This window comes from Anopheles stephensi, chromosome 2 (assembly GCF_013141755.1).
Source record: "Anopheles stephensi strain Indian chromosome 2, UCI_ANSTEP_V1.0, whole genome shotgun sequence".
Lineage (NCBI taxonomy): Eukaryota > Metazoa > Arthropoda > Insecta > Diptera > Culicidae > Anopheles > Anopheles stephensi.
This window is the reverse complement of record NC_050202.1, coordinates 57218466-57239436: the sequence shown is the minus strand read 5'-3', so window position 1 is coordinate 57239436 and position 20971 is coordinate 57218466. Positions and strand designations below refer to the sequence as shown.

At 43.5% G+C, this 20971-nt stretch overlaps 1 protein-coding gene across 6 annotated transcripts in view; it reads left to right on the top strand.

The window, feature by feature from the left end:
* The first annotated feature begins 2840 nt into the window (after positions 1-2840).
* The window catches only part of LOC118502978, a 69504-nt gene continuing 51373 nt past the window's right edge, over positions 2841-20971 (top strand). For 2 of the 6 annotated variants that reach the window (XM_036035756.1, XM_036035755.1), the window contains exon 1: positions 5005-6076. The gene's annotated coding sequence lies outside the window, so the exon portion shown is untranslated. Of the gene's footprint in view, positions 4190-4888; positions 6077-20971 lie in introns of those variants that run through there. The other 4 variants (XM_036035749.1, XM_036035750.1, XM_036035757.1 and 1 more) reach the window with 4 other exon arrangements.

Here is a 20971-nt window from a genome sequence, read left to right as displayed (position 1 = left end):
TTTGATGGACGCTGGCGTGTGTTGCTGTTTCACGATATCAAGGTTTAAACATCAATCTCACACACACACGTACCTAATGTGTATGCAAACACAAACATATGCGCTTTGGTGCACAATATTGAACACACCAAGAATTCATATCGTGTTTGGTATTCTGGCCTGCATCTCGGTCCCTCAAAATGCTCCATCGGCCCCAACAAAAACGTGACCCATTCCCCAGCGGAGAGAAAGCAGCGATTGTGGTTGTGAAGAGTGTGTGTTTCGTTGAGGGTCTTATTTTGACGGTATGCATAAAGCTTTAATTACGTTCGCAACCAAAACCAACAACAACCGAACCTCCGTAACGGATCTGCACAGGATCACGTTTTTATGCGTGCTTTGCGTCGAGACATTCCGAGTCTGCTGGACATGTAAACATGCTCAAAACTCAATTATGACCGGGCAAGTGCGTTGGTCTGGTCGGTCGGTTTTCGCACGTCTAATGAGCTGCGAGCTACTGTGGCCAAAAGTTGACGCTAGTTGATGAACGATAGCGCCACCAGCACACACTATCTATGAGACATAATCGAGATGTTGTCTTGACGGTGTATCACCGGTTGGGTTTAAACATGTTCCAGCTGACGTTTGAACCCTTCAAGGAGAGACCTGTTGTGCGATTGATTGCGATCTTACGACTGCGGCTCAATGGTGAGAAATCGGTAAAGCAAACCCCCGCTAGAGACTTTTGGCTGAGGGTGAAGCTTTATGTTTCTATGGTTGGTTTGTCAAATTTTCACATCATTCTGTACAATTCGTACAAAACGATCCTCTTCGCGTGGATCGTTCCAACCATAATTGTTGGTTTTGCACACACACACACACACCGGGAGGTCAGATTTAATGCTGCCCCTAGGAGTCAGAGGGGCAGCAGAGAGGACCAAAAGCGCTGTGGCTGGTGTGGTTAAATGTAAAAAACAATAATTATTTTTCGCTTTGGAAGAGTGTTCGGTGCCTGCGCTGCGGTCAAGCATGGCTGTTTACACCCACTCAAAATGCAGCAGCTCTTTTAGATTTATTGCTCCGCAAGTGGTATCTGTCGTCTGCTTGTGGTAGTAGTAGGATAGGAAAAGCGTGGAAAGCGATGAGCACGAGTTTTAAATTCGAGTAACACATTTTTATCTCCGTCTTGCTGTTTGTTGGCAGATCTAGGAATGGCAAGTTGAGGAGAGGAAGAAGCTGGCGTGTGGCCACAAGACACTGTGTTCCATCCATCAGCTGGGCTTCGGTTAAACCTTGACGACAGAAACCCGCCTTGGCACACGATTTTAAAGCCAAATATTAGCTTTTGGAGAGGTTTACTAAGTTGCGCGTTAAACAAAATATAGGGTTTTGCGTTTACAAAAACAAGTAAAATTGTGTGAAAGACACAAAAAAAAAAGAAGTTTAAACCTTGTTAGGGGTAGCTGGGCAAATTTCATACTCCAGACAACTATTCGGATAGCCAGCAGCGTTTGATGGTTTCAAATTTTATACGTAGTAGGCTGTTTAGTAGGGGCAGTCCGGTGGTCTAGGCGACAGCGACGCCAGTCTTCAAACGGCGGGACAGGGGTTCAAATCCCACCCAGACTGCCTCCCCCGTACGCAGGGCTGAGTGCTTTGCTACGGGTAAAATCAAGTAACAGAAAGCCAAAAATGGCAGGCCGAGACCTCTCGAGGTTGTAGTTAGTGTCAAGGAAGAAGAAGAAGGCTGTTTAATGTAAATCCCTGGTACACTACCCATAATATCTCCTGCACATGTTAAAGAAATAAATAAACAAATTGACCTTTTTGGCAATATAAATTGTTTTAAGTAAGTCCGTGAAATCTGAAAACCAAGGACAAAATTTTACAAAAATTTGGAATAATGAGGATAGTATTAAAAATATTATGAAAATGTTATATAATACTTAACTAATAATAAAAAAGAAAATTATTGAAAGTTGATCTTCTTCTTTTTCTTTGGCCTAACGACCTCTTAGGTCATGGCTGCCATCTTTGTCTTCATAGACTTCTTGATACCGTATAGTTGGATAGTCAGTCTTCTGTGTGGGGGAACGGTCCGGATGGGATTTGATCTCCGGTCCTGGCGTATAAAGACCATTGGCGCTGTTGTCACCGGGCCGCCCTAGTGAGTGATTCACGCCGATAGAAGGCAAATAAGTAAGTTTAATTTTCATCAGAATATTGGACCGAAAATCGATGATGTATTTCAAAGTTATCAGCCTCCAAATTTGCTGGTTACCCCGGGTGGCCACGGTTGCATTGAATAAGAAAAATAATTCTTTTTAACAAATTTAATAAAGTTAGCCGTATTTTACTCACATAGAATAATATTTTAAGTCAATAGGATTAAAATTAAAATCGGTTTAGCTACACATCGTAGTCAGTTGCCCGGCACCGGGTTATATTTAGTAGCGCGATGAAATGCAAGAAATGTGTGGCCATTATTTTCAAAATACGCAGCAACAAGAAAACAAACACACCAAAAGGTCTTCATTGCGCCCTATGTCCATCTTGGCTTTCGTTTCAAAGTGGCCCTTAAAATTACTACCGAAAAAGCCTTAATTTTGGATGATCTTTCTTAAGCAAAAAAACGTAGTTATCAGGAAAAACTGATCTAATTTCACACTGACACGATGCGATAGATAGCCGATTGCCGAGAGTAGCGGTTCTTTGGTCCGCCAAGAGATCGGAGCTGGAGTGATGCGACATTGTTTCGATGGCCACCGCTGAGAAAGGGTTGATCATGAATCATGAAAACGGTTAAAAGGTTATTTTTGTTTGAAGGGATGAACAATCATGATTACAATTATGATCCGTCTTGGGATCATTAAAAAAGTGGATATAGAAGTGGACACCCAGAGACACAGAGAGGCCTAAGCAAGGAGAAAAAAAAACAGCGCGCGCCCCTAGCGGGAATGTCAAGTGCTAGGCCCGGGTCAGTGCTGCAGGTTGAAAGAACTCTAACGCTGGAATCACATGAAAGCACGATCGGCCCAGCATTTGGTTGGTTTATGATGGTGCGCTCATGTTTAAATGTTGAAATTACACCGTGCAAACACAACATAAAACCGTAAGTAGGATGGGATGGGAGGAACGAAGGAAGGAAGGGTGTGAAGTGTCGAGGGGGTGAAAAGCAAAACAAAACTGCATGCAATGTGTTGCTGCAACAACCTAGTGCCTGGCGGAGAAGGAAACGAGCCCGGACGAATACAGATCAGAACACGCATGTAATGCAATACTCGGCGGGCTCGATGAAATGATCGCACAAAAGCGAGAGAGCAAGAAGAACTAAGCGAAAACAAAACGTAATAAAGAAAGTGTATGAAGGGGAGAGGGGGGGGGGGAGAGAAAAAATTTGATGATCGTGATGTAAATAACACGATGAAGCAGAACGGATCGGAAGGAAAAGATAAGAACGGCATAAGAACGGCAAATGAAAAGAAAAGAAAAGCAAGAGAGAGAGAGAGAGAGAGCGAAAAAAGCACGATGAGTTGCGAAAGAAGACGAAAGAAAAAGCTCGAAACAGGGAAAAGAAAAACGGAAACAAAGGAAAAGAAAATGAAATAAGAGGGTAAAAAGCAAAGAGAGAGAGAGAGAGTGCGAAAAGCAAACGAAACTGGGAGAAAGAGTGAGTGAAACAGGAGGAAACCAAACACCCACCGCCGCTGAACCTCCAACAAATGCTCTCCACACCTCCCCCCCCTCACCCCCGCCCATTACACAAGGCAGACGACGTAAGATCCGACTCCGACCGAGGGCTCAACACCGTTTGGATGGACCTCAGGGTAGCTGTAGGGCCACCGTGAGGGTGAGGAACTTAAAAACACGGAGCACCGAACGCACCAAAGCCAACATAACAGCCACTTGCGCACACACAGCCGCGAAGCGTATTGTTTTTAGCAGACGCAGAAGAAAATGCCCGTGTGTGTGTGTGTGGGGGATTGAGCTGTGTGCTTGGACTATTTTACAGCCCAGGGGTTGGACCCGTCAGTTTCGAATCAACACTGTGCCGAGACGGTTCACCAAGACGCACCGTCGTCGATCTCTGTTGCGTTGTTGAAGTGTTGGCGCGTTGTTTCGCTCTGTTGGTGGTGCGCGTGTGAACGATCAGTTTGGGTGGGAAATCTAAGTGACCGGCATCTCTGTGTGTGTGTGGCTCAGGTTAAAGGTTAATAGTGGCTGTACTTACAGAATTACACATGTAGCGTCCAAGTACTGTCCAGCTGGAGATATACCTTCAGATATTCAATCAAGAATCTCTGACGACTTTGACGTAACGTTACTATGGCAACGCATCAAGGATTTCTAGACGAGAGGTGATTAACGTTCGCTCAGTTCGTGAAGGATATCCGCGTAGGGCAGTGATTTCTTAATTACCTTCAAGAGGCAATTTATTCCCCAACAACGCAGCTCCGGATGTGCAGGAAGCCGTCCTAGAACGGAAGGAACCTCAGGTGCGCTTAGAATGTCTAACAAACGCGCGTGTGCTCAAGAAGAACAGAAAAAAGTACGTTAATGTTTCCCAACTATGCCCGTTCGTGGGTAGTTCCGTTCCGTTCCGTAGCGTTTTGTAAGGATTCCCGGACCCTTTTTCTTGTTACGCTTTCTTGCGCCGGTTGTGCTGCAACAGGGGAGATTCCCACCTGTACACCTAACCCGTGTATGCCTCATCCTCGCTCTAACCTCAATAATTCTTCCTTCGCTCCACCGCCACGGTTTGTTGGCAACTGTTGGAAGTTTTGAATTGTTTATCGGGCCTCAGTTCCTCACCTCCTGTGCACCTCAGTATCCTCCTCCAACACTGTCCTTAAGTCCACGCACATACACAACAATTGGAAGGGAAGTTTGTTTACGAACTGGTGGTGGTGAGGGTGTTCTGACACGAAATGCAGCGCACTAGTAAACGATGCGTTGCCGTAGTAACTGTCAAATGTCAAAACGACACCGGTTCAACAGCGAACTACTCGCGGGCAGGCCGAAGAAATAATAACCACCTTGTGTTTTTGGGAGCTGCCGGAGTTTCGTGTGATGGTGGTGTAAAATTGTTTCGGTTGCCGATTCTTCAGTACCGCACAAATCGTCCTGCCATTCGCAATCGAAACGCAGCAGTATCGGAAGTGCTTCGTCGGTTGTGATTAGAAATTTGGCTTCGCGAAAGGATACCGAACCGTGGTCGTCCCTGCAGGATGGTGTTTCTGGTGTTGCTGTGCTTTGCGCTGTTCAGTGCGGTGCTGATTTACATCATCTTTTCGTTCGGTATTTGGGTTTGTTGTGAGTAAAGATGGCCGATGAGGTTTTTCGAAGCGTGATAGTGGTGGGTGCGATAGAGTGGGGAAGTAAATCCAGCCATCAATGCCTACCAGATGATGCGGTAATGAGGATTCCAGCAGTCCAGTGATCGAATTATCGTAGTCGAGTTAAGATGTGGAGTGTAAGATCAAGCAAGAACGCATCTCAGGAAGTGTTTGCTGGAAGCTGGAGAAAATGAACGAGAAGAGTCAATTAGTTTGGAAGAGTGTGTGTGTGTGAATTCGTTGTAAGATAACGAGCTGTTGGGTGCTGACCCAACTTCACCCGGTTCGTAGCAGCTCCGAACCTTACGTGCAATTTCGGTTAATAATCGGTAAAGAGAAGTGTTTCGGATGCGATTGGAGCGTAACGATCGAATGCGGAGTGTAAGAGAGATTCGGTAGGAAGAGGTTCTGATTAGCTGGAAGACGTGTATGATGTGTTGTACCAGATGTTATGAAGCTGTCAGTGATCTCTCACTTACCGGCCGCAATGTTCAAGAGGATTAGCTGAATGTGGTGTGTGCGAAAGCTGACAGGAGCGTTGTGGGAGATGCCGTTCAATCGAGTGAGAAAATAATTCCCCACAAAAAAATGTGTTCTAATGTGCCTGTTACTTGACCGTATTCTAGAAGATCGACTGAAGTTTTGGAACAAGTGAAAAGAAATGTGTTCAAGTGTTCGTAAAGCAGTGATACAAATCAAACATCAAACATCATCCAAAAAATCCTTCGTCTAAAGCAGATTTAACTGCGGACAAAAAAGAGGTAAGAATTGACAACGGTTTAGACTACCTATGTGCCTTACTGTACGTCCAAATTTGCATGATTCACCAAGAAGTAATTGAATTATTTACTGTCCTATTATCTACCCAAACAACCATCAACCAAACAACCCGAAACGGAATATGGTTTATAGCGACCGCAACCCTAGGCGTGATTATGACAGCATAAACAAAGCTATTTGAGCTGAGTTTCTGAGCCCTGGTTACAATACGCTCCCTAATGGTCGTGAATAATCGATCGAGTCTTCAGATAAATGGTTACTGCCAATATGTGGCACAAAACTATTGGCCGCAGTAGTGTTGTTTGCTGTTGTACATACAGCTCTTTTGTCTCGCGGATAAATGCGCTGCCGTCAATTGATTTGGCCATGAGTGCCGTGACCGTGGTAACGTTCAATTCCCCCAAATTTTTTTTTTCACTGGGAAAATATGCAAGAACGAAGTTCCCTTGTTCCAGTTCCCGTATAGCGGAAAAGGAATTTATAGTCCTTTCATGCGGAAAGCTATCAAACTGTGTCCCCGTTTTCACCCCTTAACTCAGGCGAAGGTTTAGACGAAGTCCTCTATCTCCCGCGCAGAAGGGTGAATGGCAGCAAGACAAGAACCTGACAAGTCCCGTGTGAGGAGCACGAAAAATATGGACCGGGAAAGGTTTACAACTTTTTTCTTTTTGACATGGTTTGTTAAGTCTCGGTGACCTGAGGAGGATGTCTGGAACCACCCCTCGTTTGCAGTTATTGCTGGAGAGTTATATTTTTCTGTCTTTCCCCCCAATGCGGTTCGGATGTTTGATACATGGAAGTGAATAAGTTTTTGGTAAAGAAAGTTTTGCGAATCCGGTTGCTTTGTGGCTTGTTTGGTGCTGTTGTCGCACGAAGAAAGCGCAGTTAGTTGTAATAGTTTGGTGTCTGTGTGTGTGGGTAATAGCTTGTTCCATGTTCCAATTACGGTTCTCCTTGCGTGATGCGATGCTATCCTGTCGAAAGAGTGGAGAGTGTGTTTTATTTTTAGCCGAAAAAGTTTTGCGCTTTTACCGCGGATAAAAAACGAGCGAACATGCCAAACATTTTTTGACGTGATAGGCAGCAAAATTTATGAAGTCTTATATGCGGCATACAATGCTAACTTGGCTTTGTTATTTATGTACAGCTTTTTTGTGGACTTACAAATAAAAGTTAGGATAAATATTTATGCCTGTTGTGGAAATAATTTCTTTACAAACTGGCTGAAGCAATTCCGAGGAGCTGGATTATTTCTGCACGATTAAAGTTACGAGAAATATAAATGACACTAATAACAGCTTGCGACCGTAAATGGCATTTAAAGCTTGAAATTGAAATAACCTTAACGGGCTGTTTTCTTGGACTCTTCTTCACACACACACACACACACACACACACACACACACACACCCGAACGGCCATGCTCAATAAAACGGTAATTACATGCAGCTTCGCCAGCTATTTTTCAACGTTAAGTGATCTTGTCTTCTTTTAACTGTCCGTTCAGCCCAAACGCTGCAATAGCTGCTGCTTGTTAGCGGGCGTGAAAACATTTTTTTGCTGGACCATGTTAGTTTGCTCTTGCTCTGGCATTCGTGTTTCGGTAGCCTTCACATTACTAATTTCTTTGAAGAACAACTTCACATTTGCAAGGATTTTCGGTGCTCGATGTGAGAAAGCCTGCCGAAGATGCAACGAACTCTATCAATGCTCTGAGTGAGCCTTGTAGGGTTACGAAGTTTGAAATTGAGACGCCACTTGGAGACGATACTATTAAAGACGAAACAGTGGGAAATTCTCTGCACGAATGAAACGCTTCAATTTGCAACAATTACCAAGAGCTAGAGGTCCACTTGAGCTAGACATTCGTTCGCTAATTGCTCGCTTTCCCGCTGAGTTTCAATTTTCCGTCTGCTGCAGACAGAACATGCTGTTCCTTTGCTTCGAATCGGATTTCAATGTCGGTGGCGTACTGTGATGGTCATCTGAGGGTGGAAATTCTACTGAAAGAGGGAGCCTTGAATGCCATTTCTATCTTCACATTCAAAACATTATGTTAAGCTGATTATTTCAAGACTCAATGACAAGCAGAAGGGATCTGTTTGAACCCCTTTTGTTTTATTCTGGTAGATTGCCGGGTCTACGAGAATTTTGTGTGAGTCACTAGCTAGAAAAACAGTGAGTCACTAGTTTTGCGAATATAAAGGAGTAGAAATGGAGTCAGGATTGAATGTGACAGGCTTGAAATAAGTTAAGATTTACTGTCACTAAGCAATTTTTGGAAGAAATTGTGATAGTTGTCTAAATATTCGTATAACCTTCTTTAATATTCAAAACCTCCGAAGGGAATATTGTTTTGTTCCTGGCCGTGAACGACTGGCCCTTTTGCCCTTAGTTTAAACAGCAAACTTGCTGTCTGTCTGATGGATGAAGCAATGTCTGACTATTTTTGATGTATTCTCGAACTCTGCATGTCGTCTACCGGATTCTCTCATGTCTAGCCAGCTTGGTGTGGTAGTATGTATGTCAATAATCAAAAGATAACCCCGGCAGCCAGCCAGCCAGCATTTGATTGAGAATGTGAAGAGGGCATCAAGAGTGACCATCATCATCATCATCATCGTCTAGCATTCTCCTCCGGCATTTTCCCACAACATCATCATCCTCGCTTCTCCGTATTGCAACATCGCAATGTTAGTTGCACAGATTAGTGCGGGAGATTCCCCCATCCGGCAGGATCCGCTGCCGGAACGCTTTTTGATTTTTCTCACGTGAAAACGCACTCGTGCATCAACTCGGGAATGGCATGGGAATGGCACAGCAAAAAGAACGCTGCCGCCGCTGCCAGTGTGCGAATCGTGTGCGTGTCCGGCGGTTGCGGTTGTTTTTTTGCGGTTCATGGATGAGTTCTTTTTGTCGTGCTTCGCATGCAGCAGGATGGAATGGAAGCAGGAATTTAAAGAACCTCAAAACATTCCTCGCCATTCGGTGTCAACAGGAATCGTGGTGGTTCGGAGGCGCCTTTTAAAGCGAGCGACCAGACGAAGCTGGATTAATGTTCTGATCATGTGTGTCGGGGAAGTGATGCCTGAGGAAATGACGTCACCGGCATGACATTGACGGGAAGCTCTTCCGGGACGTCGTAGGCAACCCGGTTGGTTGGGCGAAAAACTTTTACACTGCTTCGTCGACATTCTTTCGGCTGCTTGGTGGCTAATTGCTTCGGTGGGAAAAATGGCAGACCGGCTGACTGTAGCAACAGTGCTGTGAATTGAGAGGTTTCACTCAGAGGAAAAGTTTTCCTCACTTGGAAAGTCACAGTCTCGGGGCCGGTGTCTTCTTGGCGGACCCGGGGACTGGGAAACTTAAATCATTAGTTTGGGAAAATGTTCTAATGCGGAAGATATTAATGATGGCAATTATCAGCTATTTGTGCAAAATACGGTTGGTGCATACACTTGGAACTGACTTGGGAGAAGGAATCTTCATAGTGAAAAAGAGCTGTCTGCTCACGAGATACCTTGAGAAGATAAAAGAGTTTGTTGTGGAAATTTTGAGAGCTTTTAATTTTCCTGTACATACCTATAACTGGCAGGAAGAATCCGTTGAAAGAATGAAATAAGCAAACAGATGAGATCCGTCGCTTAAGGACATAATTCTATTGCTCCAGAAGCAAGAAAAAGGAAAGCAACGGGCGAGTAACCGTTTCCTGCGACAGCCCTCAAGCCATCGACGTCGACGGATCCTTTACCCGAGCCCGACAGTTCTGGCGGACGGAACTGTCTATTATCATAATCTGTCTCAGATAATAGCTGTCGTCGGCAGACGCGTTATTGCTGAAGGCAATAATATCTTTTCTCACTTCTCACTTCCGTTTCTGCAGGCGACAGCTACGGCTGAGGTGTTTCTTTTCTCCACTTCAGCAACCCCTTTTCAACGTTTGCAGTCGCACAGCTTCCGGTCACTTTTGTCCCTCAGTGGAGTCGGTGATTTTTTGTTTTCGTAACTGGAAATCAGCAAATCGAAAATGGAAAGCTTTTTCCGCGACGGCTTGCACACTCTTGCAACACTGTTTAAACACATTTACCGATGTACCCGAGATAGTCCCGATAGTGGCCGTTGTTTTATTGGATTGGAGCCCGAACTTTTTTTGGTGTGCGTTGAATTAATTTTTCACGTCTCCTGGCCCTATCCTGGCGTGCTGGCCCTATCGCCACATAGGGCCATATTGCACATAACACAGCTGATCATGTTTAGATGAGTCGGTTTTTGTTTGCGTTGAGAACCGTCCATTTGGTAGGCCTTTTTGTTTTGGGTTGTTTTACGCCCCGTATGATTGTGTTGGCACACGATGCAAAAATGTTAGCCCGCTTTCCCAACCATCAGCACCGTTCCCGGTTATGCTAATGAGCGTTCGAATTTCTCGAAGCCATTAGGGCTCTTCTTCGGCTGCTGCTCGGTACACCACCCGTTCGGATTCATTTTCCGGCTTGCTCGCGGCCTCAAGAGCAAGGAAAAAAACAAGCGGGCAAGAAAACAAGATATTATTTGTATGACGAAACGGGATGATGATGAGGATGATGATGCTAATGCTGAGAAGAGAGTTAGGAGCGGTTAGGTAGGAGTTTGGAGTCGCAAGCCACTTCCAAACCCGAGGGTTTTATTTGTTGATGGTACTGGGCTTCGGACTCATTGTGGAGATGGTTTTGAATGCTGATGTTGACCCGTTTAACCGGGAGCTGCAGGAAGCTGACCCAGTCCCGGCCTTAAAACGCTGCTGCCACACATTTTTCTTTTCCGCTTTGGTGGGGCAAAATAAAAACTCGTAGTGATTGGAAGGGAAATGCCAGAAAACAAAGTAAAAATCAGTGTACTGATCAAACAGTAGCGAACGTGATCGGCATTAAACGTTGCTTTTCCGCTGTCCACAATCGAAGCCTTTTTTTAGAGAATAAAATCGTATTAAGAGAATTAAGATGAGAGAGAGAGGGAATAAAATATAAATTTAGTAGTATTTGATCGCATTCAATCGTTTTATATCGATAAAGGAACCGAAAAACTGGACCGTACCGAATATTGAACGGTTAAAAGTACGCTACAAAAAACGGGCCTTTAAATGTAACGTACAAAACACTCACGCAGAATTGCATACTTTCGGGCTGCATCCATAATCGTTTGAGCTATAAAGAGAGGGGCTATTGAAAACATTGACACAATTAAAATTAAACTTAATTATGCCTGCTCACACATACTACAAAAGGGAACCGGAACCGGGGAGGGAAAACCCCCCTTCCGGACGAGTACAAAGGTCGATCTGATTGATGTGTTTTTTCAATAGATCGCGTAAATCGACACAAAATCGAATCGACTCATTTATAGCACGTTCCTTTTTTGCGAATGTGCTGCGGCTAATGAGTATGCTCGAGGTGTGCACAAATACAAGTGTTTTGTTTTAATAGTTTTGCGTGCTGATAGATTCTGCCCTAGGACATCCTGATTGAATGCAATTTGCTAGAATGTTGAAGAATTTTTGAGTGGAGATTAAGCTTGCTAACTAAGGCTTATTACTTCGAATGATTATTTATATTTAAAGGTATCAAAAAAACATCCTTTCTACAGCTTCTCTGCTAAATCCATCTATTTTACTCCTCTTCGTAAGTGTTTTGTGTTTTTCTTCCCAACAGGTCCGGAAAAACGCTTTGTGGCCCGCGTGCTGCGTAAGACGTTACGGCTTTTCCGTACGGTGTTTCTACTGCTGATCTTTTTTCTCTTGCTCTCTCTATGTCTCTCTTGGTCCAATTAATATCATTTTCCCCTTGTTCAATGCCTTGCCATACTAACCCGGACCGGGGGTATGTGGGAAGTACAGCGAACCTCCACAAGCAGCACTACCAAAAGCCAAAGTCTCCCTTTGGACAGAAGAAAAAAAACGAAGTGATCTCTTAACGCTGATGAATGTTTTAAAACGGATTGAAACAGGAAGAAAACACAAAAGAGTGCGAGTAAAACAAAAGAAAAATGACACGAAGATGCTCTGTGCTTGTGGTAGCAGCCTACCACGCGTTGGGCCGCGTGGGCTTGGAAAAATCCCACCTTTTGCCACTCAGTTTGCCCCGCGAGTTTGTCTGGGCCTAGGACTGGGCATAAAATTTCTCCATGATTTATGGATTTTCTCACACATTAATTATATAATGCTCTCTTGTTTTTTTTTCTGTTCGTCTTCATGCTGTTGGTGGCTAGTATAAATGTTCATCTTCGTTCAGCTTTTGCTACTGAAGAAGACTACTACTTCACCTCTTCTGGAGGTTTTTGCTTCCCTCGAGTTGTGAGAGGTTTGGTTGAAGTTGTGGTAAAAATTGGCGTGAAAAATGAGATGTGTCACAAGGGGGAGAGGGCACTGGGAATCGCACTGGGAGTAGAATGCATCTTCATTGGCAGGAAGACATTTGTTCACCTACATTTCACCCGACCTGACAATAGTTATCGAGTATCTCGTGGTACAATTTTCAACCCACAATCTACTCGATCCATCTTGCAGTGATGCGCTTTCATCAGCGCTACCGTAGATTATACAGCCAGGAAAGTAAGGCCAGTTTTTTCTTGGTGGGCCAGATTGAGTTTAATTCTGGCGAGGCAGGTATGTATAATAAGCAAGCTTTAGCTATCATTTCAGTATCATGGCGTGAGGTCAACTGTTTGGCCTAAATTTTGGAATACACCTAGAAGACGGCCCGGCCCAATGCGATGAGTGTGAATTCGTAGATTAGTGTTACTTTTGGAAGCTTCTCCCGAACTTTCCCTGTGTGCTTCCCATTGTCTAACTGGATTTGAAAATTTCTAGAGCTATCGTGTGAATGGCACTTGTTCTCAAAAAATAGTGTTAGGAAGAAGCTATCCCTTGCCTCTGCCCTGCAAATGATTGAAACATGATTGATCCAGACCGTTCGCTTGAGTGGTCCTAATGCAGACTTCTAGCCATAGACACTGGAGGAACTGGGGGAGCTGCCTATCACGAGTCGTCGTGGACTATTACGTTTTCGGCTCGAAACATTTCGCCCTTAATACGTTTGCCTGTGTTAAGCGTCTGCCTTTTTTCCCGGCCCAATGCTATTTGAATGCGAGTGCATGTACCGGTTTTTGATGCCAACGGGCACGCAACGCAACACGGGCGATTTCGTAACGATAATGAGCAGTAGAGTAGACCTTTGCGGGTTTGTGGTGCTTGTTGGCACGGACACCGTTTGCTTATCAATGGTGAAAAGGTATGTATTTACAACAAATAATTTGATGTTTTCAATTAGGAAAACATACGGTGGAAAACGATGTTATTGGTGAGGTGTTACATCGGATGTGAAGAAAATTCCACACGTGTATTGCGTTGCCGTTTTACAGGGGTTTTGCGGTATGGTCTCTGGACTCTGTTAAAATTGTAGAGGAAAATGTTCTCGTAGAATTGGACTTTGTTGTACTTTGTCGATGTCTGTTTGGACATCTCAAAATGCATTCTACCAAAATATTATCTATCTTCTCGTGAAGTCCTTCGATGGTCAATGTCAATTGAAGTCATCGATGGTAATAGCCTCCGGAAGAACAAACGTTTGCATTTATCTTAGCTGCTTCTGGGTCTAGGCTATCAGATGTAACTTCGTCTTGACTAAAGAGTAATTGAACAAGGATCTCTTTAATAAAATAATTTCAAAATCTGTTGGTCGTTACGGAAGTTTGTAGAGAGCCTATTCGATCGACGACGCACTCATCGTAAAAGAAATATTCTTCGCAAGCATTAGACACTCTAAACTTCACTTAAGTCCTGTATGATGAGTGTTGTATATTCATATACTGGATACTCTGGTCTTAGGAGCGACAACGGCGCCGGCCTTCATACGACAGGGCCGCGGTTCAAATCCCATCCGGACTGTTCCCCTGTAGTGAGGACTGACTATCCTACTACGTGGTATCATTAAATTTAGTAAGCCTGAAATGGCAGGCATGACCTAAGAGGTTGTTAGGCCTAAGAAGACCTAAGAAGAAGAGTATGGGTCCTACAACACGGAGGGGCCGTAATCTGTTGGAAACATTAGATCTTCTGTCGCTGAAAGTTAAAAGATGTTGCAAAATTCGAAGCAATTCTAATTGATCATCAGGAAGTATGCTGATATTCCTAACCGTTTCGCTCATAGAAGAGCAACTAACCCTATTAATCCTCGGAATCATTAGATATTCCCGAAGTATTTCATCTAGAGATAAAAGAAAAGCTAGAGTACAGCTAGAACTCACGATCTCCGAATGAAAAATCGTATTTTATGTAAGCCCCATGTAAACTAAGGAGCATACAATAAAAAAAAATCATTTGGTGAAAGGTTTTATAACTTAATTTGGCTTTCTTTCAACTCACCTTAAATAAGAGAGTGTGATCACGGTTTTATTAAATATTTTTTCATATCCCATCTCTACGCCTATGATGATCGTTTAATGAAGTGTGGAAGTCACGGAGAAAAAAGTTCGCACTTCTACCCATTTTCAACACTTTGGGTTGATTAATGATCTTGGAGGAAAAAACAACCCCACTCCACCGAAGACTCTATCCTGTCCCCGATCATCATCTGCCAGCCGGCTGACGAGCATGGTGGATGAGCTGGAAAATGTGAATCCACCATGGCATGTGCCCAGCGTGTATAAGTTGATTGTTAAGGCACAATAGCACGGGTGACCAGGCAACCGCTCAGCTTGGCTGATGTAATGCGGCATGTCGATGAGGCACAGTTTTCCTCATCCATTCACACCCGCGAGAAGCAGTACAGTATTGGCGAGGTGAGAAAATTATGATGAACATGATGTCCGAGCCTTTTCACTGAGGACGAAAGGTTCGAAATTTTCCTCATCATAATCATAACGAATCATTTTACGCTCGTTGCGCATTACACGCTCGGTACAATGGAAAGGTCGCGGCGCGTGGAAAGTGTGCCTTTTCTTTGAGGTTTTTCCACCCTACACGCCCAAAAAAAAAAAACGAGCCCTCACCTATTGCACAGAGCTGATTGAACGGAATGAAGGAAGAGGAAAAGTGTTTCGCGGTTGTGCAAGCAAGCACAGTGATTTGTTACCTCTTCTTTGCTTTAAAGGGTTGATCAATCATCTGATGATCATTGCTACAACCGCTTCATCAGCGGTCTGAAGTGTGCTTTTCCGGTGCAGACAAACGTAAAAAGGTAGGTTTATGTGCTGCGAGTCGTCGTGGGGCACGATCGATTGGCGGCGAAGCGATCACCAGAGGCTACCGTAAAGGTTGCGATAAAGAAAAATGCCATCCCGGATCTAACCAAAAGCCGTTCTATGATTAAAAGTCACAAAGGGTTTGAAATGTAAAAAAGACGCTTTTTTGGGCAAGAAAAGGTAAGATTAGCTTATGCAACAAGCGCAAAAAAATAGGTAGAAGGGAAAGTTTCTCCACGCATGATCAATCGCACAACAAACAAACTAATTTGGCGATCGGTTGTGTGAGCTATCTTCGTACGGTTTATCACACCTCGTTCCGGCTGCAGTGATGGTTGTGGAAAAAGCGTTAATTTAAAGCTCATAATATTTGATTAAATCGGATTTTGATTTGCTCCAAGAAAAGCTCGTGAAAAGAAAATCCAAACGAATTGAAATGAAGTTAAATTTTTAGCAAAAATCCTGCGACTTCCAAGTTTAAGTCTCGGTGATTGCCCAGTACCCCAGTAGGTAATTTTTCTTTAGCTGTTGGTAGCGTGGGAATGTGCAGCGTAGCAGAACGTGTACATCGGAAGTACGCTGGCACCCACATGTAGCCCGGCTAGCCCCTTTCCCGAACGACTTGTATGATAAGCCAACCGTTAAGCTAGCGCAAAGGTGTCTGCTTCATTCCTGTTACACACACACGGCGTATCGTAGCAAAGAATGTGACGCAACGATGCATTACTTAATTTAACATTTATGGAAAATTATGTACCCCTTAGTTGGATGGCGCATTTTTTTTCGTTTCTTTTCCCTTCGTTTGTGATAATAACTGCAAAGAGAGGTACATTTTGTGACGGTGGATTATAATTTTGTCATTGCGGGTCAGTGAACAAGTGGGAACGATTGAATGTTCCCCGTTGGCATTGATTTTTCGGAGCTCAATTGGAGCTTAAAACATGTTAATTAAGTTTGTAAATTATTTTCACAAAATATAGGGCTTTAAAGAAAACTTTAAAAAAGAACTACGTCGTGTGCTTTTTCTACCCACAATGCGATAAGCTCCGATGTCTCATAGCACCTGCATCATGTTCACCATGGTAAACAGGAAAAGCCACAAACACATGTAAACAATAAGCGAGGGAAAAAAGGAAAACAAACCCCCACAAGGGAAACACATAACTGCACACATAAGAAGTAATGCACATTCAATGGCAGTTTTCCCAGGCCATCCTGCCCAGAAGACAAAGATAAGCCCGTGGAGGAGAATTATTTCGCCCTTATAATGCACACCAACCAACTGTTGAGGGCTCGAACGGTGGCGATGGGAATAAGCGGCACGCTGGGAAACTGATTTAAAACTCACACACACAGACAGCGTAAACATGAAACATGGCTGAATAGTACTGTAGGAATTGAATGGCAGGGAGTCTAGGGGGCTGGGGAAGCTCCCGGTGGTGGGGTTATTTATTTGTTATTATTGGATTGTGCGGGAGATTTGTTTTTATGTAAGCAGTTTATCATCAGCCATGATCTATATGCTGCTGCGGTAATGATCCATATGTTCAGCGAGCGCACCGGGATGGAGAAGGGTTTCTGGAGAGACGCTTCGAAATCTGTTCCCCGTGGAGCACTGGAGCAGTGTGCATGAAAGTGGGCATCTTTTCATTCGCTTTTATTTTATTGAGCTTTTTACCAGTTTCGGGGCCAGAGCCAGTCGTTACTTGAGCGAGCGCTCGTCAGGGAAGAGTCATAAGGCCGTGCGGCGAAAGTTTGGTGTATTTATTTTCATAATGACTGTTTGTTAAAAGTTTTCTGTCGGGTGTTTTTTGTAGGACGTACACATCGTTTGGATAAAAAAAACAAATTGCAACTCGTCTATGACTATTGTCTAAGGTTGTGGAATTCTTGAAGAAAATTTAAAACAGTGATATCTCGTCCAAAGCAGCAGCAGTTTACAATATTAACTTGCAATTTTCTTTCACCCGCACGATCCGATGATACGTCCACGTCCATAGGCGCAGGTTAAGGGTAAACAGACAGATGTTTGAAATAAAGTTCATGAATAAAACATTGGTACGACATGTTTCAGATTATTTTAAAAGCCCCGTCGAGTGCTGGAAGGAAGAAGGCAATTCGCCAGCATCCTTTTTCATCTTCCCCAGTGGCTCAGTTTCACAAAGCCATAAAACCAATTACAAACCACACACACACCGGGAAAAGGTGGTGGGGAAGGAAGGATCCAACGGGGAGGAAAGGTGGTGGAGAATAAAACTTTATGCAAATTAATTTGAGCAGAATCATTGCATCGGAGAATCTTAGGAGGCCTCGGCCTCTGAACGCTTTTTGCGGTTCGACGACACCGGGAGGGCTTTATCGCTCTCTGCCGAAGCTTTGCGTTAAAGATAGACCACGTCTCGGGATGAAGAATAGTTTGAGGATTACAATTTTCTACAACCTTGAACATGCAGTCAGACGTGTACGGGTGAGAGGGACGAGCAATGGTCATTGACCATCTACCGGTCATGCAGGGTGGAAATTTTCGGACTGGATGCATGCTGAGTACCACATATGATTGAATTATTCGCTCCAGTCTTGATGAGCGTTGGACGTGAATGATCGAATTATACGTGAGCTGATAGATGGAGGGTAATAGCATGCAAGTTGTCACCGTACGTCTAGAGTTTCGGGGAGGATTTTAAAGGCCAGCTCAATTGTGTTTAAATAATATATTACGAGCTCGACTTTAACCCTGCTCAAAACCCTGATTCTGAGTTCCGTAATTAACTTTGTAACAGCTTTACGACTTTAATTTGAGCTTCGACTCTTTAAAGTTACCGAAACAGTAAATAGATTTTTTGTTTCGTACATTATTCATTAAACATTTGCAAATCGTCCCAGTACCGGGTATTGCGTTCTGATATTTACTTTCACTTTGGCGGGGTATTTCGTGGTTTGACAATGGAAATTGGTAGCTTGCGTAGGATAACTTCCATCCATGCTATCCAACGCTTGCTCCATGTGCTTAACTTACTCTCTGTAGGTAGATAGGGTGCGATATTTCCATACACGATTTTTCGCGAACCGTTTTCCATCTGGAGTTTGCCGAGTGTAGTGACAGTGTTGGACTGTTGATAGTTGAAAAGTTAATTTGAATATACGCAGCAACGGTGCACGAGGTGCAATTTAAATTTTTAATTAAACGAGGACATTCCACTGCACTCCTCGGCTCCGATTCTCACCATTTCAGAAGCATTTCATTTTGGGGGTGGATTTAGCGTCACCCAACTACCAGACTGCCTACCAGGCTGTGGCTGTTGTTTCTTGCCAGACTCGCCGATGCGACGGTGCCTATTTGTGCAGGGATTTGGCTGTCGCCTTCCCCCCTCCCCTGTGTCCTCGTGAATGGCACAGGAATTGTGATGCGAAAATTAACCTCTTGACTGGGAAGATTATCGTTATCACGGTTAAACTACAGGCCCTGCGGTGCCGGTGCCGCACAAATTAAGCATCGTGAAGAGCTTGAGCGTTTAATGGTTTCAGATAGCGTTTTGATAGGCTACGGAAGGGAAGTTTGAGGGAAGGTCTACAGCGAGGTAGGTCGCTGCCGGTGGTCGTTTGGGAGGGATTGAAAGTTTGAAGGTAACAGCGCTTCGCTGGTGCGTTAGATTGCCAAAGTTCGTGGCATACTCATTCCCAATATCAAGGTCGCAAGGGTAGCAGCAAGAATGTGGGCTGTTGCTGCTTTCTGCCAGCATTTTGATTCCATTAGTTAAGCAAGCAGCCCAGGAAAGTAGCCAGCAACGTTTGTAGACAAGGATTTGCTTCGGAGTATTGTGATGTACCGAGGAGGTCTCAGACGGTGTTTTTCTTTCATGGAGACGTCTTTTGGAATATTGCAAAAAGCCCTATCTGACTGACAGTTATTCACACAATCAATTTCTTTTCAATTTTCCTTGGCTCAGACTTAACACGTACAATTTTGACGTTTATAAATGAAAGTTATATCAACAAATAATTTTATTTATTTTTTCAACAATTTTTTGTCCTTATTTTTCAAAAAGACCTACGTAGTATAAATTCGTACAAATTTTCTTTTTCTACTAAATATGCAGGAAAATTATTACGACCGTAGCAGACAATTGAATAAGCCTGGATAATGAAGAAAAATTATGAAAAATAGTTGATCATGCTGACTATCAATAAATCAGCTTAGTGGTTGTTTTTTGTTGTAAAAGGAAGTGGAAATTTTTTGGGAAAGGATGCTATCATCTTTCTTCTCATGAAAATATGGCATTTCCTGGTCATATAGGTTTATGGCCAAATTATATTATCTTCTTCCTTGGAACTACAGCATAGAAAGTTCTCAACCTGCCATTTCTGGCTTTCTGTGACTTAATTTTACACGTAGTAAAGAAGTCAGCCTTACGTACGGGGAGTCGGTCTGGATGGGATTTGAGCCCCGGACCAGCCCCGTGTGAAGTCCGGCGCCACTGTCGCCTCGGCCCCAATTATATTATACTTATATATAAACATTTCATCAAATTTCAAATATATATAAAATTTGATTTCATATTGTTTTAACCTTTCAAACAGACCAGAATTGTTAGTAAAAAAGTTGGACTATTTCTTACGAACTTTTTTTGCCATATTTATGTTTATATTTTACTTTTACGAAATTTGGCCAGCTTTGAACGGAATTCAAGTTTATATAAAAAGTATCAATGTATATAAGGCTTTAAATTCTAATTTTAATATTCTAAGTTATGCCTAATGGTGGTCGTATTCTATTGTACTAAAGCTGCAAAGCTTTATAGTCAGTAAAGAATTGTTATCTGAATTATATGCCAGTAACTTTGTACATAGTCTAATTTTGTTTTGAGAATTAATCTGAACTCTTCCAAATTAGTCAAATATTTTCCCTTTTTCTAACTTTTAATTACTATGTAAGCATATACGTTTATCTCTTTCAGTGCTAATTGTGATTGGTATTTGTTTTAACGGCCCTGCACCATCTTGCTTGACTTCTGTCTGTTTTTTGTCCACCCATAACCTGTGAAAAATCTTCACACGATGACCAAACGTGGCAACTGCTGCTGCTGCTGCTAAATCCTTTCATGGCAAAGAAGCTAATTCAATAAGCGTCACTGATTCGCAAACAAAGTCAAAACACACACAGTGCTATCCTCACAACAGTTTTGGTCTCACATCGTCCTAACAGCTCCGTGGAGAAGGTTGTTGGTGTGAAGCAGATAGGAAAAATGCCCTCCATTGCTCTTTTCTGGGTGCAGTTTGATGAACTTTTTCTCCGGTTGCGCTGTCCTGGTCGTATTGAGCGACTATTTCGTCCTGGGTCAAGGATTTGTCGATTGTGCATTGTTTTCTGGCACACGGTGGATTGACCTCGTCTCCCAGCGCTCGCAAGGATGGCGTGAAAATGATGATGCTTAGAATGAGCTTATGGTCGTCGGTCCCCGGTCAGAACTCGTGTGCTGGGTGTGGGGCGGTGAGGGTTATCCCGAAAGCGCAGATGTGAAGGCCACCCGTTAGGGAGATTGGTGAACGGTGTAAAATTTCATTAGTTTCCAACTGAGTCGGTGTCCCTGTGACCTGCACCAGCTCAAGAACGTGTCGTGCTGTTTTAGCTCAGAAGAATTTTGAACTTGTTTTTTTGGAGCAGC